Here is an 11,855-nt window from a genome sequence, read left to right as displayed (position 1 = left end):
AAGTTACGGATGTCTAGCCATGGCATTCAAACATTAAGAACACAATTCATTGCTTGTTCTGTGGCTTTGCTTGAGTAGTTCACAGCTGCCTACAGAGTCAGGCAGGTGATTCAAAGGGAAAGAAACACAAATTAAAGGTGAAAATAGCTCCTTCTATCCAGTCAGGAAATAGATTGCCTCCCAAAATGGGGACCTTTCTGTGTACGGCCGTTGCTTGACTGCTTCTCCTGTCTTTAAAACTTGTGTTGCCTGCCAGTCAGTGGGCACAGGTTAGACAATTAAAAGCCATTAGGGCATCTGCTAACCAAAGACTCTCATGACAGGATAACTGGGTCGTGAAACTGAGCAAATTAGACTCTTCCCAGAGCAAGACAAATCCACCCATCTGTCAGGTCAATGCTTGCATGGTGCGGTGGTTTGAATGAGAACGGCCCTCCAGAGGCTCATATATTTACATGGTTAGTTCCCAGTTGATGAACTGTTTGGGAAGTTATTAGGAGGAGCAGCCTTGTTGGAGCAGGTATGTCATAAGAGGTGGGTTCTGAATAATCAAAAGCCCATACCAGGCCCCCCCCATCCTCTGACCTTGTAAGTAAGCCTCCAGTTAAGCGCTTTCTTTTATGAGTTGCCTTGGTCAAGGTGTCTCCTCACAGCAAAAGAGTAGTAACGAAGATATATGGATAATATGAACACTTTATCTTCCTTCCTGTGGCTTTTAGAAATCTACTACTAAATTTTGGGGACCTCACATTCCCAGACTAACATGATCTCTAAATTTAAGGGTTCAGAGACCCTTTCTTCTCTATAACATAAACTGGCATAACTCACCCTGTCTAATTTAGGAAGTATCTCCTCTTATCTGGGTTCCTTATGAAACAGCTTATGGATTTTCCCTTTCCCTTTTCCTACCCAAACTCTAAGGTAATAGGCACTCTTGGATCGTGGCACTTCCACCATTTCCCCTAATTGGGAAAATGCCCTGCCAGGACCCCAATATTCTTATAATGATTATCTTAAGCCATCGCTCCTAACAGTCCCAAATTCTCATTCAGGCAGTAACTCAACACCCGTCAGCAGTTTTCCCAAGAGGCTCCCCCTGAGGGGTATCACATGGCAACCAGAGGGTGGCCCAAAGCCACGGCATTCATCCGGGAAGGCTATGGTTGGACAGCAGGTCTTGTTATGACCACCTTGCCATGCTTATCTTCCGTTTCTGTAACCCTGCCTATTTTCCTGTCAAGTCCTCCATCTGGAAACCCCTTTACTCTTGAACTATAAAAACCCTCATCTTACCCAGGGACAGTGCTGATCTCTTGAATCCCCACCTTTAGGGAGAGACAGCCCATGTACACAATTTTAAAAGCTTGCTTTAATTAACTGCGTGCTTTAATTAGTATGGCCATGATTTGGGTTAGTGGCCTTTCTCCTCACGTCTGTGGGATTAACAAACATGCAGAGCAGCTTTGGTTAGCAGGGATTCTTGCCTCCTTCCTTTACACTTTAGGTGCTAATAACTTTAGATTTGATATTCTTATCGTGCGTTGTATGCACATATTGTGTCAAACACAAAGGATTTAAATAAATTAAAACCAGACCTGGATCATTTATTTAAGAGGCAGGTTGGAGTTTTAGCTCAGGAGTCCTTTCCTCACATGAATGCCCTGGGTTCACTTCCCAGTACTGGAAAAAAAAAAGGGGAAGATTTATTGCTTAGAGGTTACAGAGTTTCAAATTTTAGGCTTCTATTGCCAGAATGGCCTTCAAAACTGCAAGATGATGCCTGGGCTAGTTGATTTTTTGTTGTTTATTTGTTTCAATTTTGCCACAGCCCTCACAGCTGGACCTTGGAAAGTTGACTGGGAGTAAGATGAGATTAAGACAGACAGACAGGCAGACAGACAGACAGACAGACAGACACAAGTAATGTAAGCTGTGATGGGGTAGAATGTGTGTGTGCTGGGATGGATATGCTCCCACAGCCAGGATAGCACGAAGGAGGATATGACTTAGCTAATCTATGTGGGCCTCTATCAAGAGCAGTCCCAGGGAGCGTGATGATGCAGTCATTGCTGAGGTGGAAGCAGAGCTCTATACTTTTTGCACATTCTGTCTTTAGCTAACAGTCAGCCAATGGCCAACATCTCTACTCGGTCAACATCTTCTACCAGGAGAAGGCCTTGCCGCCCCTGAGCCGGAAGCACTGGCACCCTTGACATGGCCACACTCATGTCATGAATGCTCGCTCGTTCATACAGGGATGCACTCGCTCCCCATTCAAATTAGCACAAGCGAAGGTCATCTCAGAAGAGAGAAAACACCTCCATCAGATTGATCTGTCAGCAAGTCTGTGGGGCCTCTTCCTGATTAATGATTGACGTAGGAGGAACCGGTCCTCTGCGAGTGGTACCGCCCCTGGGAAGGTTGTCCTGGGCTGTATAAGAAAGCAAGCTGAGTGGGCTGGAGAGATGGCTCAGTTGTTGAGAGCACTGGCTGCTCTCCCAAAGGATCTGGGTTCATTTCCCGGTACCCACATGTCTGTAATTCTAGTTTCAGGGGATCTGACACTCTTACACAGACATACATGCAGGCAGACCATCAACGTATATAAAAATAAAAAAAATATTTAAAAAGCAAGAAAGCAAGCTGAGCGAGCCATGGAGAGAAGCCAGTGTGAAGCATTTCTCCAAGGTCTCTGCTTGAGTTCCTTCCCTGACCTCCTCCAGTAAGGAACTGTAATTGAGCTGGGATATGTAAGCCAAATAAATCCTTTCTTCCCTAAGTTACATTTGGTAATGGTGTTTCTTTTATTTTTCTTTTATATATATTGGTATTTTGCTTGCATGTATGCCTGTGTGAGGGTGTTAGGTCCCCTAGAACTGGAGTTACAGACAGTTGTGAGGCACCAAGTGGGTGCTGGGAATTGAACCTGGGTCCTTGGGTAGAGCAGTCAGTGCTTTTAACCACTGAGCCATCTCTCCAGTCCTGGTCATGGTGTTTTATCACAGCAACAGAAACCTAAGGCAATGTCCTTTTTCCTCCAGCCTTGACAACAGATGAATCCTTGTCAATATATGAATCCCCTTCAATGTGGTCATTGCAAAGTGCTCTTTCTTTGCTTTTTAATGCATCTCATTGAACTGGCAAAGCTTAAACTCTTTGTGCATGTGTCAGTCACGTGCAGTTCTCTAATACTTTGTTTATATCCCTTGTGAGAGCGAGCTTGAAAGAGGTGGCACAAAGCTAAGAATCACAACAGGTACCTTACTGGTGTTCTTTGCATCATGAGAAGACACCAAAAACCAACATTGCATGGTACAACCATATTTTGTGTTTCTTTGTGAACATAGAGACCACGGTGAGCTGAGTGAGCTGCCTGTAAGCATCCCCATGTAGTGAGGAGCAGCGGGCCTGCATTCCCGCCCGGCTCCCAGCTGCCTGGCTAGTGTATGCCCCAAAATAACAACACACAAACTGTATTCTTTTAAACACTGCCTGGCCCATTAGTTTCAGCCTCTTACTCACATCTTGACTAACCCATATCTAATAATCTGTGTAACACCACGAGTGGTGTCTTATCGGGAAAGATTCAGCACGTCTGACCTGGTGGCTGGCTTCATTGCATCTGTCTCCCTGAGGAGAGGCACAGCAGTCTGTCCCAGAGAGGAGAGGCGGGGCAATTGTCTGAGCCATCTACCTCACTTCCTTCTTCCTGTTCTGTCTACTCCACCTATCTAAATCTTGCCCTATCAAAAAGCCAAGGCAGTTTGTTTATTAGCCAATGAGAATCCTCCATCATCCCCAGAAGTTTGTTCCAGGTTATGTGAACCAGCAGGCTGGAACTCCCTGGAGGAAGGAGCTGACCAAGGATGGGACGAACTCCTCCTTCGTAGGGACTGCACCTTCTTCTGCTCCTGACCTGGTGCTCACCACACCTCTTCTGAACACCTGGCATGTTACACGCCCTGCACGGACACAGTGCATGCATTTGCCATTCACGGATTTCTTCCTTATGTCCACTCTGTAGCCAGCATCCCTTCTCACAGCATGGAGACTGGTCCATCAGGGCACTGGCCCCAGCAGCACTCCCTGTGATGACAGAGAGATGTCAGACCCCTACTTCCTGCCCACTTGCTTTGCTTTGTTTTGTATCCCCGGCTGGCTTTGAACTAGCTATGTGACCAAGGATCGCCTTGAACTTCTGACCCTCCCACCTCTACCTCTCGCTTTTTCACCTATCGGCCCAACTTTCTGAGATATCTCTTCCCTGAATGAAGCCTGTACTGAGTGGAGGGTTAGACTTCATCAGAAATCCAGGAGCAAAGGGTGGTGACCCAGAGAGGCCTGCGTGTTCTAAGAGAAACACCCAGGGAGTCACCTGGGGCCATCAGCTCCTATGTAGTGTTGGCCCGAGGACAAGAACGGAAAAGTCTGAGGAGGATGAACAAGGACTAGGAAGACATTGCTGTGAATAACACCAAGACTAAAGGGTTAAACTAGATTGAAGTGTTAAAACTAAGTTATTCTAGTTCCCAACTGCTTCCTTTGACTAAACAGTACCTGCTATTTAGAAGAAATACTTAAACACCACATTGCATTTTATCATAGAATAAAAAGGGAAAACATAGCCAGGCGGTGGTGGCACACACCTTTAATCCCAGCACTCGGGAGGCAGAGGTAGGCGGATCTCTGTGAGTTCAAGACCAGCCTGGTCTCCAGGACAGGCTCTAAAGCTGCAGAGAAATCCTGTCTCGAAAAACCAAAAAAAAAAAAAAAAAAAAAAAAAAGGGGGGGGGGGAACATATAGGCTTTGGGGATGGTGGCACTTATGAGGCTGAGGCTAACACACCTCTTGAAACAAGGAGTTTTAGGTCACCCTGAGCAATAGTAAACATCTTCTTAAATTAGAGCCTGGCAAGATGGCTCGTACCTATAATACTGAAAGGTTAAAGTTTTAAGTTTGAAGCCAGCAAGGGCCACATAATAAATTCTTTGCCCTCCTCAGTTACATAGTGTGAGACACTCTCTCAAAAAAATTTTAAGCATATATATAATAAGAATTAAATAGGTTCATCAAAAATGCTAGCAGGGAAGTGGGTGGTACATGGCTTTAATTTCAGCATTTGGGAGGCAGAGACAAGCTGATCTCTGTGAGTTCAAGGCCAGCCTGGTCTACAGAGCTAGTTCCAGAACAGCTAGGACTGTTATACGACAAAACCTTGTCTTGAACCCCCCACACACCAAAAAAATTCTGAGGGCTAGGGGTGTAGCTTACTGGTAGAGGGCTTGCCTAGTAGGCTTGAGGCCCTGAGTTCACTGCCCAGCACCACTAAAAATAAGGGGAAAGTAACATAGATTTAGTATCTTTATTACAATTCACTACAGTATACTGTTTACTGAGTATATAGCTTAGAAGTGTTAAGTATATTCATATTCTTGAACAATTAATTATCATTTGTGTGTGTGTGAGAGAGAGAAAGAGAGAGAAAGAGAGAGAGAGAGGAAGGGAGAGAGAGGGAGAGAGAGATCCTCTATACACATGCAAGAATATGCATATGTAAAAGAACAGCTTCCAGGAATCGGTTCCAACCTAGGTTTTCAGGTTTGGTGACAACGTGCCTTTATCTGCTGAGCCATCTCATTGGCTGTCTTAGGGTTTGTATTGTTGTGATAAAACACCATGACCAAAAACAAGTTGGGGAGGTATAGACAGAAGTTTCTGTCCCACCCTGTCCCACAGGATTCAGTCCCAAATAAACACACAGAGGTTTATATTAATTATAAATTGTTTGGCTTATTGTTCAGGCTTTTACTAACTTCCTCTTACAACCTAAATCAACTCATAATTCTTAGCTGTTTAGCCACGTGGCTTGGTACCTTTTCTCAGTAATGCATTCTCATCCAGCTTCCTCTGCTTCTGGATGACGATTGCATCTCTGCCTTCCCTCTTGCCAGAATTCTCCTAGTCTGGTTGCCCCGCCTATATTTCCTGCCTGGCTATTGGCTGACCAGCATCTTATTAAACCAATATGAGTGACAAATCTTCACAGTGTAGAAAAGCATTACCCCACAGCAGGGAGGAAAGGGTTTATTTAGCAAACACTTCCATATTGCTGTTCCTCATCAAAGGAGGTCAGGACAGGAACTCACACAGAACAGGAACCTAGAGGCAGGAGCTGATGCAGAGGCCATGGAGGGGTGCTGCTTACTGGTTTGCCTCCCATAGCTTTCTCAGCCTGCTTTGTTAAAGAACCCGGGACTGCTAGGCAATGGTGGCTCATTCCTTTAATCCCAGCACTCAGTGACGTCAAAGCAGGTGGATCTCTGTGAGTTTTGAGGCCAGCCTGGTTTATAGAGTGAGTTCCAGGACAGCTAGAGCTACACAGAGAAACCCTGTCTTGAAAAACAAAACAACAAACAAACAAAAAGAACCCAGGACCACCAGCTCAGGATGGCCCCGTCCACAACGGGCTGGGCCCTTCCCAGGGACCTCTAATGAAGAACTTTCCTGCAGACTAAGACTTTGTGCAACCCTCTCTCATGGAGCCATTTTCTCAGTCGAGGTTCCCTCCTCTCTGACAACTCTAGCTTGTTTTATCTTCGACACAGTGGTTGCACCTTAATCTACTGCTATTTCCGCCAGCAATTGCAACACCACAGTTACTGGCCTACTTCTCTGGCAGTGGCCTGGCTTCTCAGACCACAGCCTGGCAGAAATTCTGTTCCTGCAGGCACTGGCCCTGCTGCGGCTGCTGCAGGCCTCTTTAACTAAATCTCTATTGTTTTATTTATTGTTTATTTTATAAGACTCAAGATTTAAAGTCTGGGTGAAAACTTGCCAGCTCAGAGAGACGGAGGAGCAACTAGCTAACCTTCTCTCCTAGGTGGCAGCTCCCCAAAAGGCCTGTCCTTCTACTCCACCAAAACAGAAAAGGCTAAAACGAAAAAAATCCCTCCCTACTTCCTCTAGTGCATCTCTCTATCTCTCCTGGATGCCTTCTGATGCTCTATGATTACTTTCTGGAACTAGTTGCTAACTCAGCCTCCTGACCCAAGGTTAATTTTATTTAATTAACATAAATATTAACTCAGGGTTCACAGTATGATTAAATATCCCCCCACACTAACTTGTGTCAAGTTGACATAAAATTAACCATCACGCTGGTCCTTCCTTTTTGTTTGTTTTTGCCTCCCCTCCTTCCCTCCCTTCCTTCCTCCTCCTCTCTCCCCCCTCCCTCTGTGTGTGTGTGTCTCCCTCCTTCCCTCCCTCCCACCCTCCCTCCTTTACTTCTTTTCATCTTCCTTTCTCCTCTCTCCCCCTCCCTCTGTGTGTGTGTGTGTGTGTGTGTGTGTGTGTGTGTGTGTTTGTGTGTGTGTCTCCCTCCCTCCCTCTCTTACTGAAATGGATAGAGCCTCACTATGGAGCCTGGGCTGACCTCCCAAGCACTAGAACTATGTGAAAAGAACCAGGCCATCCAGGGATACACAGATGATCTTGTTTTAAAAAACCAAAACCAAATGAAAAGATATAAACTTGCAAAGCTCAAGGCCAGGGACTGGACCTGCTAGGCCTTCGAAAGCCCTCAAAGCCTGACCCACTGCAGTAATGTGCCTAACTTATAGCATTTTAGACATAACAGCAAAAACAGGACTAATAAAAACAAACAAACAAAAAGGTAAGCCAGACTTCACTAAAATTAAAAATATTTATATTTTAAAGTTTACTGTCACATGCCTGGGGCGCCTGAGGAAAGCAAATGTGTGCTGGCAAGATGGCTCGTCAGCTGGGCTGGAGAGATGGCTCAGAGGTTTAGAGCATTGCCTGCTCTTCCAAAGGTCCTGAGTTCAATTCCCAGCAACCACATGGTGGCTCACAACCATCTGTAATGGGGTCTGGTGCCCTCTTCTGGCCTGCAGGCATACACACAGACAGAATACTGTATACATAATAAATAAATAAATAAATATTTAAAAAAAAAGAAGGCTCGTCAGTGAAAGTGCCTGCTCTCCAGGCCTGACTAGAACCAACTTTGCTGACTCCTGCACCCTAGCTGATGGTACACATGCATGCACACGCATACACACACACACACACACACACACACACACACACGCAAAATGATGATGATGATGATGATGATGATGATGGCGACAAGTTAAAGAGCAAGGAAAGAGATATCTTGATTGAGGGAGCCATTATGAGGCTAGCAAGAAACTTGGCACTACAGAAATTCCTAGGAACCCACAAAGATGACCCTAGTAAGATCCTAAGCAATTGTGGAGAAGGTGCCTGAACTGACCTTGCCCTGTAGTCAGATTGACAACTATCTCTTTTTTTTTGTTTGTTTTGTTTTGTTTTTTGAGACAGGGTTTCCCTGTAGTTTCTAGAGCCTGTCCAGGAACTAGCTCTTGTAGACCAGGCTGGCCTTGAACTCAGAGATCCGCCTGCCTCTGCCTCCCGAGTGCTGGGATTAAAGGCGTGCGCCACCACCGCCTGGCTTGACAACTATCTTAAATGTCATCATAGAATTTTCATCCACCAACTGATGGAAGCAGATGCAGAGACCCACAGTGAAGGCCTGGGCTGAGCTCCCAAAGTCCAGTTGAAGAGAGCGAGGAGTGAGAATATGAACAAAGGGGTCAAGACAATGATGGGGACACCCACTGAAACAGCTGACCTGAGCTAATGGGAACTCACCAACTCCAGCCGGACAGCAGGGGAACCAGCATGGGACCAAACTCGGCCCTGTGAATGTGGGTGACAATTGTATGGCTGGAACAGACTGTGGGGCCACTGGCAGAGAGACCAGAATTTATCCCTAGTGCTATCTGGAACAATTTCTCTTTGGAGGGATACCTTGCTCAGCCTAGATACAGTGGGGAGGGTCTTGGTTCTGCCTCAAAGTGATGAATCAGACTTTGTTGACTTCCCATGGGAAGCCTTACCCTCTCTGAAAAGTGGATGGGGGAAGGAGCGGGAGGAAGGGAGGGAGTGGGAACTTGGATTGGTATGTAAAAATGAGAAAAGGTAGTTTTTTAAAAATAAATAAATAAATAAATAAATAAATAGGAAAAGAAAAAGGTAATCATCTTTGGGCCATACAACATGCCTACAAAATCTAAAATTTTGGGTGTGCAACTCAGCAGGCTGTGCTTTCTAAAAATGCTCTAAGCAAGACGTATTGGATCATGCCTGTAATCTCTGCACTGGGAAGGCTGGTGCAGGAGGATCACCTTGAATTCAAGGACACACAATCCCTTGCCAGCTTGGGCCCAGCAGAATGGCTCCCTCAAAGAACGGTGGGGAGAAGAAGAAGGGCCGTTCTGCCATCAATGAGGTGGTGACCCAAGAATACACCACCGACATTCACAAGCTTATTCATGGCGTGGGCTTCAAGAAGCGTGCCCCTAGGGCATTCAAAGAAATACGAAAATTTGTCATGAAGGAGGTGGGGACTCCAGATGTGCGGATTGATACCAGGCTCAATAAAGCCGTCTAGGCCAAAGGAATAAGGAATGTTCCATACCGTATCTGGGTACGTTTGTCCAGAAAGCGTAATGAGGATGAGGACTCACCAAGCAAGCTCTACACACTGGTGACTTACGTGCCTGTTACCACATTCAAAAATCTACAGACAGTCAATGTGGATGAGAACTAACCTACTGAATCTCAAATAAAGTTGGAGAACTACCGGGGGGCGGGGGGGGAGGAAGGACATTCTGGGCTATGCAGTGAGTTGCAGACCAGCTGAGGTTACAGAGTGACAGACACACCGTTGCCATTCCTCGCCCCAAGCCTTCCAAAGCAAACCTAACAATAGAGACGCCTGCTAGGTGACAGTGCCCCACACCCAGGTTTGAGAATCACTGATCAAGACACTGTGGGCAAGCCTGCCAGTCCTGTCTCAGTTCCTGTTCTTGCTGGGTGTGCATTTTCTCTGTTGTTACCGCTGGGCTTCCTGCGGCTCGTTGGGCCTATGCTTTTACAGTAGACTTGTATGATGAGCGAGCCTTCTGCTCTAAACACCAGTAACTGTCCCACTAGGAAACTTCAGTAGCAAAATGAAGGTGTGGCTGTCATTCCACGTGTAGTTGCTGTACTTGTGATGCCTTGAGAGCTTGACATAGGCTTGCACTCTAGACCTTGCCTTGGATTTAATGGAGCTAGAAAGGCAGATGAGCAAGAAGTCCACCCCCCCCCCCATCTGCGGCAAAGTATAACAGAATAACATCAAAAGGGTCAGGTGGCTGAGCGATTGAGGCAGAGACAGAGAGGCTGAGGCTGGTGGGTTTCTGTGAGTTCAAGACCAGCCTGTTCTACAGAACTAGTTCTAGGACAGGCTCCAAAGCTACACAGAGAAATCCTGCCTTGAAAAGAAAGAAAGAAAGAAGAAACAAAGTTTCAGTCATGGAAGTTTGAGTCCTAGCCCAGTGATGTATTTAGGCCTTGGGATAAGAGAAATTAGAAAGTCTGTCTGTAGAGCAGTCTTAACATTGGGGGACAATAACAAGGACAGTGGCCAGGTCAAAGGTCTAGATCTACAATACGGAACCAGGGCAGGTATACCCTGAGTGCAGACCAGGCCGAGGAGCAGGGCACAGAGGAGTCATCTCCACAGATGACTAAGCATACATTTCTCAGGAAGCAAGACCCAGCTGGGAAGCAGGGAAAAGCCAGCCGTGTGCAAGGCCACGTGACTGTGACTGTCTGAAGTGATCAGCTGAGCCTGAGTAATCAAAGCATTGGTTCGTTTCCTGCTTCCTTTTCTCATTAAATACATTGTAATCTCAGTTACTTGAGAAGCTGAGGCAGGAGGATTTCAAGTGCAAGAGTCTGTCTCAAAACTGGACTAGACTATATCTTTGGAAGGAAGTAGTGTGAGGGTTGGTTGGTGCCAACGCTGTCGGATCACGAGGTCCACCCTGCTTTTGAGAGAAACAGAAGGTATACCCCGTCCCAGCTCATGAGCAAAGCTCTTTCCTTCACTATCATTACAGTTTGGACTACGGTTTGATCCTTATCACCCTGAAGTAAACTAGGTGAAGGGTGAGGACATGGAATGTAAAGTGAATTATACAAATTCATCTAGAGAGGAGTGTGTAGCTCAGCGTTAGAGTGCTTGCCTAACATGCATGAAATCCTGGGTTCAGTTCATACGTACCACAAAAATGAACAATAAATCTTGTTGAGAGAAAACTGCCCTCCCCTTTCCTCTGTGTCAATCTCCCAGAGAGAAAAAGCTCAACGGGAGATTGAAGAATCTGAGGGAGAAGGAGAAGTCAGGGACCAGTCCCCGAACTTTGCGTGTTTTTTTCTTGATTTCCCCGGGGTATTTTGCACTGGTTTTGTTTGGTTCTGAAATGAATTTCATTTAGTTCATAGTGAGAAGACAACAGCCTACTTGGTGCTTCTCCAGTCAGCATTTCACAGAGCTACCCCTCAGCACAGCGGGCTCTCACTGACGGGCTGAGCTCTGTGCTCTCACCATCTTAGAGACATAATAGTCTTATTTACCATCCCCGACTCTAGCTCCTCCCATCAGCGTCAATTTACTTTGCAAGGAAAATGAGAAAAGCTGGCTGTGGCTCAGGTACCTATGAGCTGGAAAGCCAAAGGCAGATGCTGTCAGTTTGTGCCCTTAGCCTCCAAGGAGGGTTCAACGGAGGGGAGAAAATGTTGGGTTTGCAGTGCTTCAGGCTGTATGAGCTGGAGGAATTCTGTCTAAAGCACCTGTCCTGCCCTGAGGGCTGATTAGCTAGGAGCTGTTGGTCAAGAAGATGAGGCTACAGGGCTTTCTTCTTTCAGAAAAGGATTTATCTAAACAGGGCAGTGGCAACACCTTTAGTTCTAGCACTGA

The 11,855-nt window shown here is 46.1% G+C and overlaps 1 pseudogene; it reads left to right on the top strand.

Annotated features, from left to right (window-relative positions):
• Positions 1-9,269: 9,269 nt before the first annotated feature.
• On the top strand, positions 9,270-9,656 carry LOC119808228 (annotated as a pseudogene).
• Positions 9,657-11,855: the final 2,199 nt, after the last annotated feature.

Source organism: Arvicola amphibius, chromosome 2, assembly GCF_903992535.2.
Source record: "Arvicola amphibius chromosome 2, mArvAmp1.2, whole genome shotgun sequence".
In the NCBI taxonomy this organism is placed as follows: domain Eukaryota; kingdom Metazoa; phylum Chordata; class Mammalia; order Rodentia; family Cricetidae; genus Arvicola; species Arvicola amphibius.
Note: the sequence above shows the minus strand (reverse complement) of the source record. Positions and strands in the feature narration are given on the sequence as shown.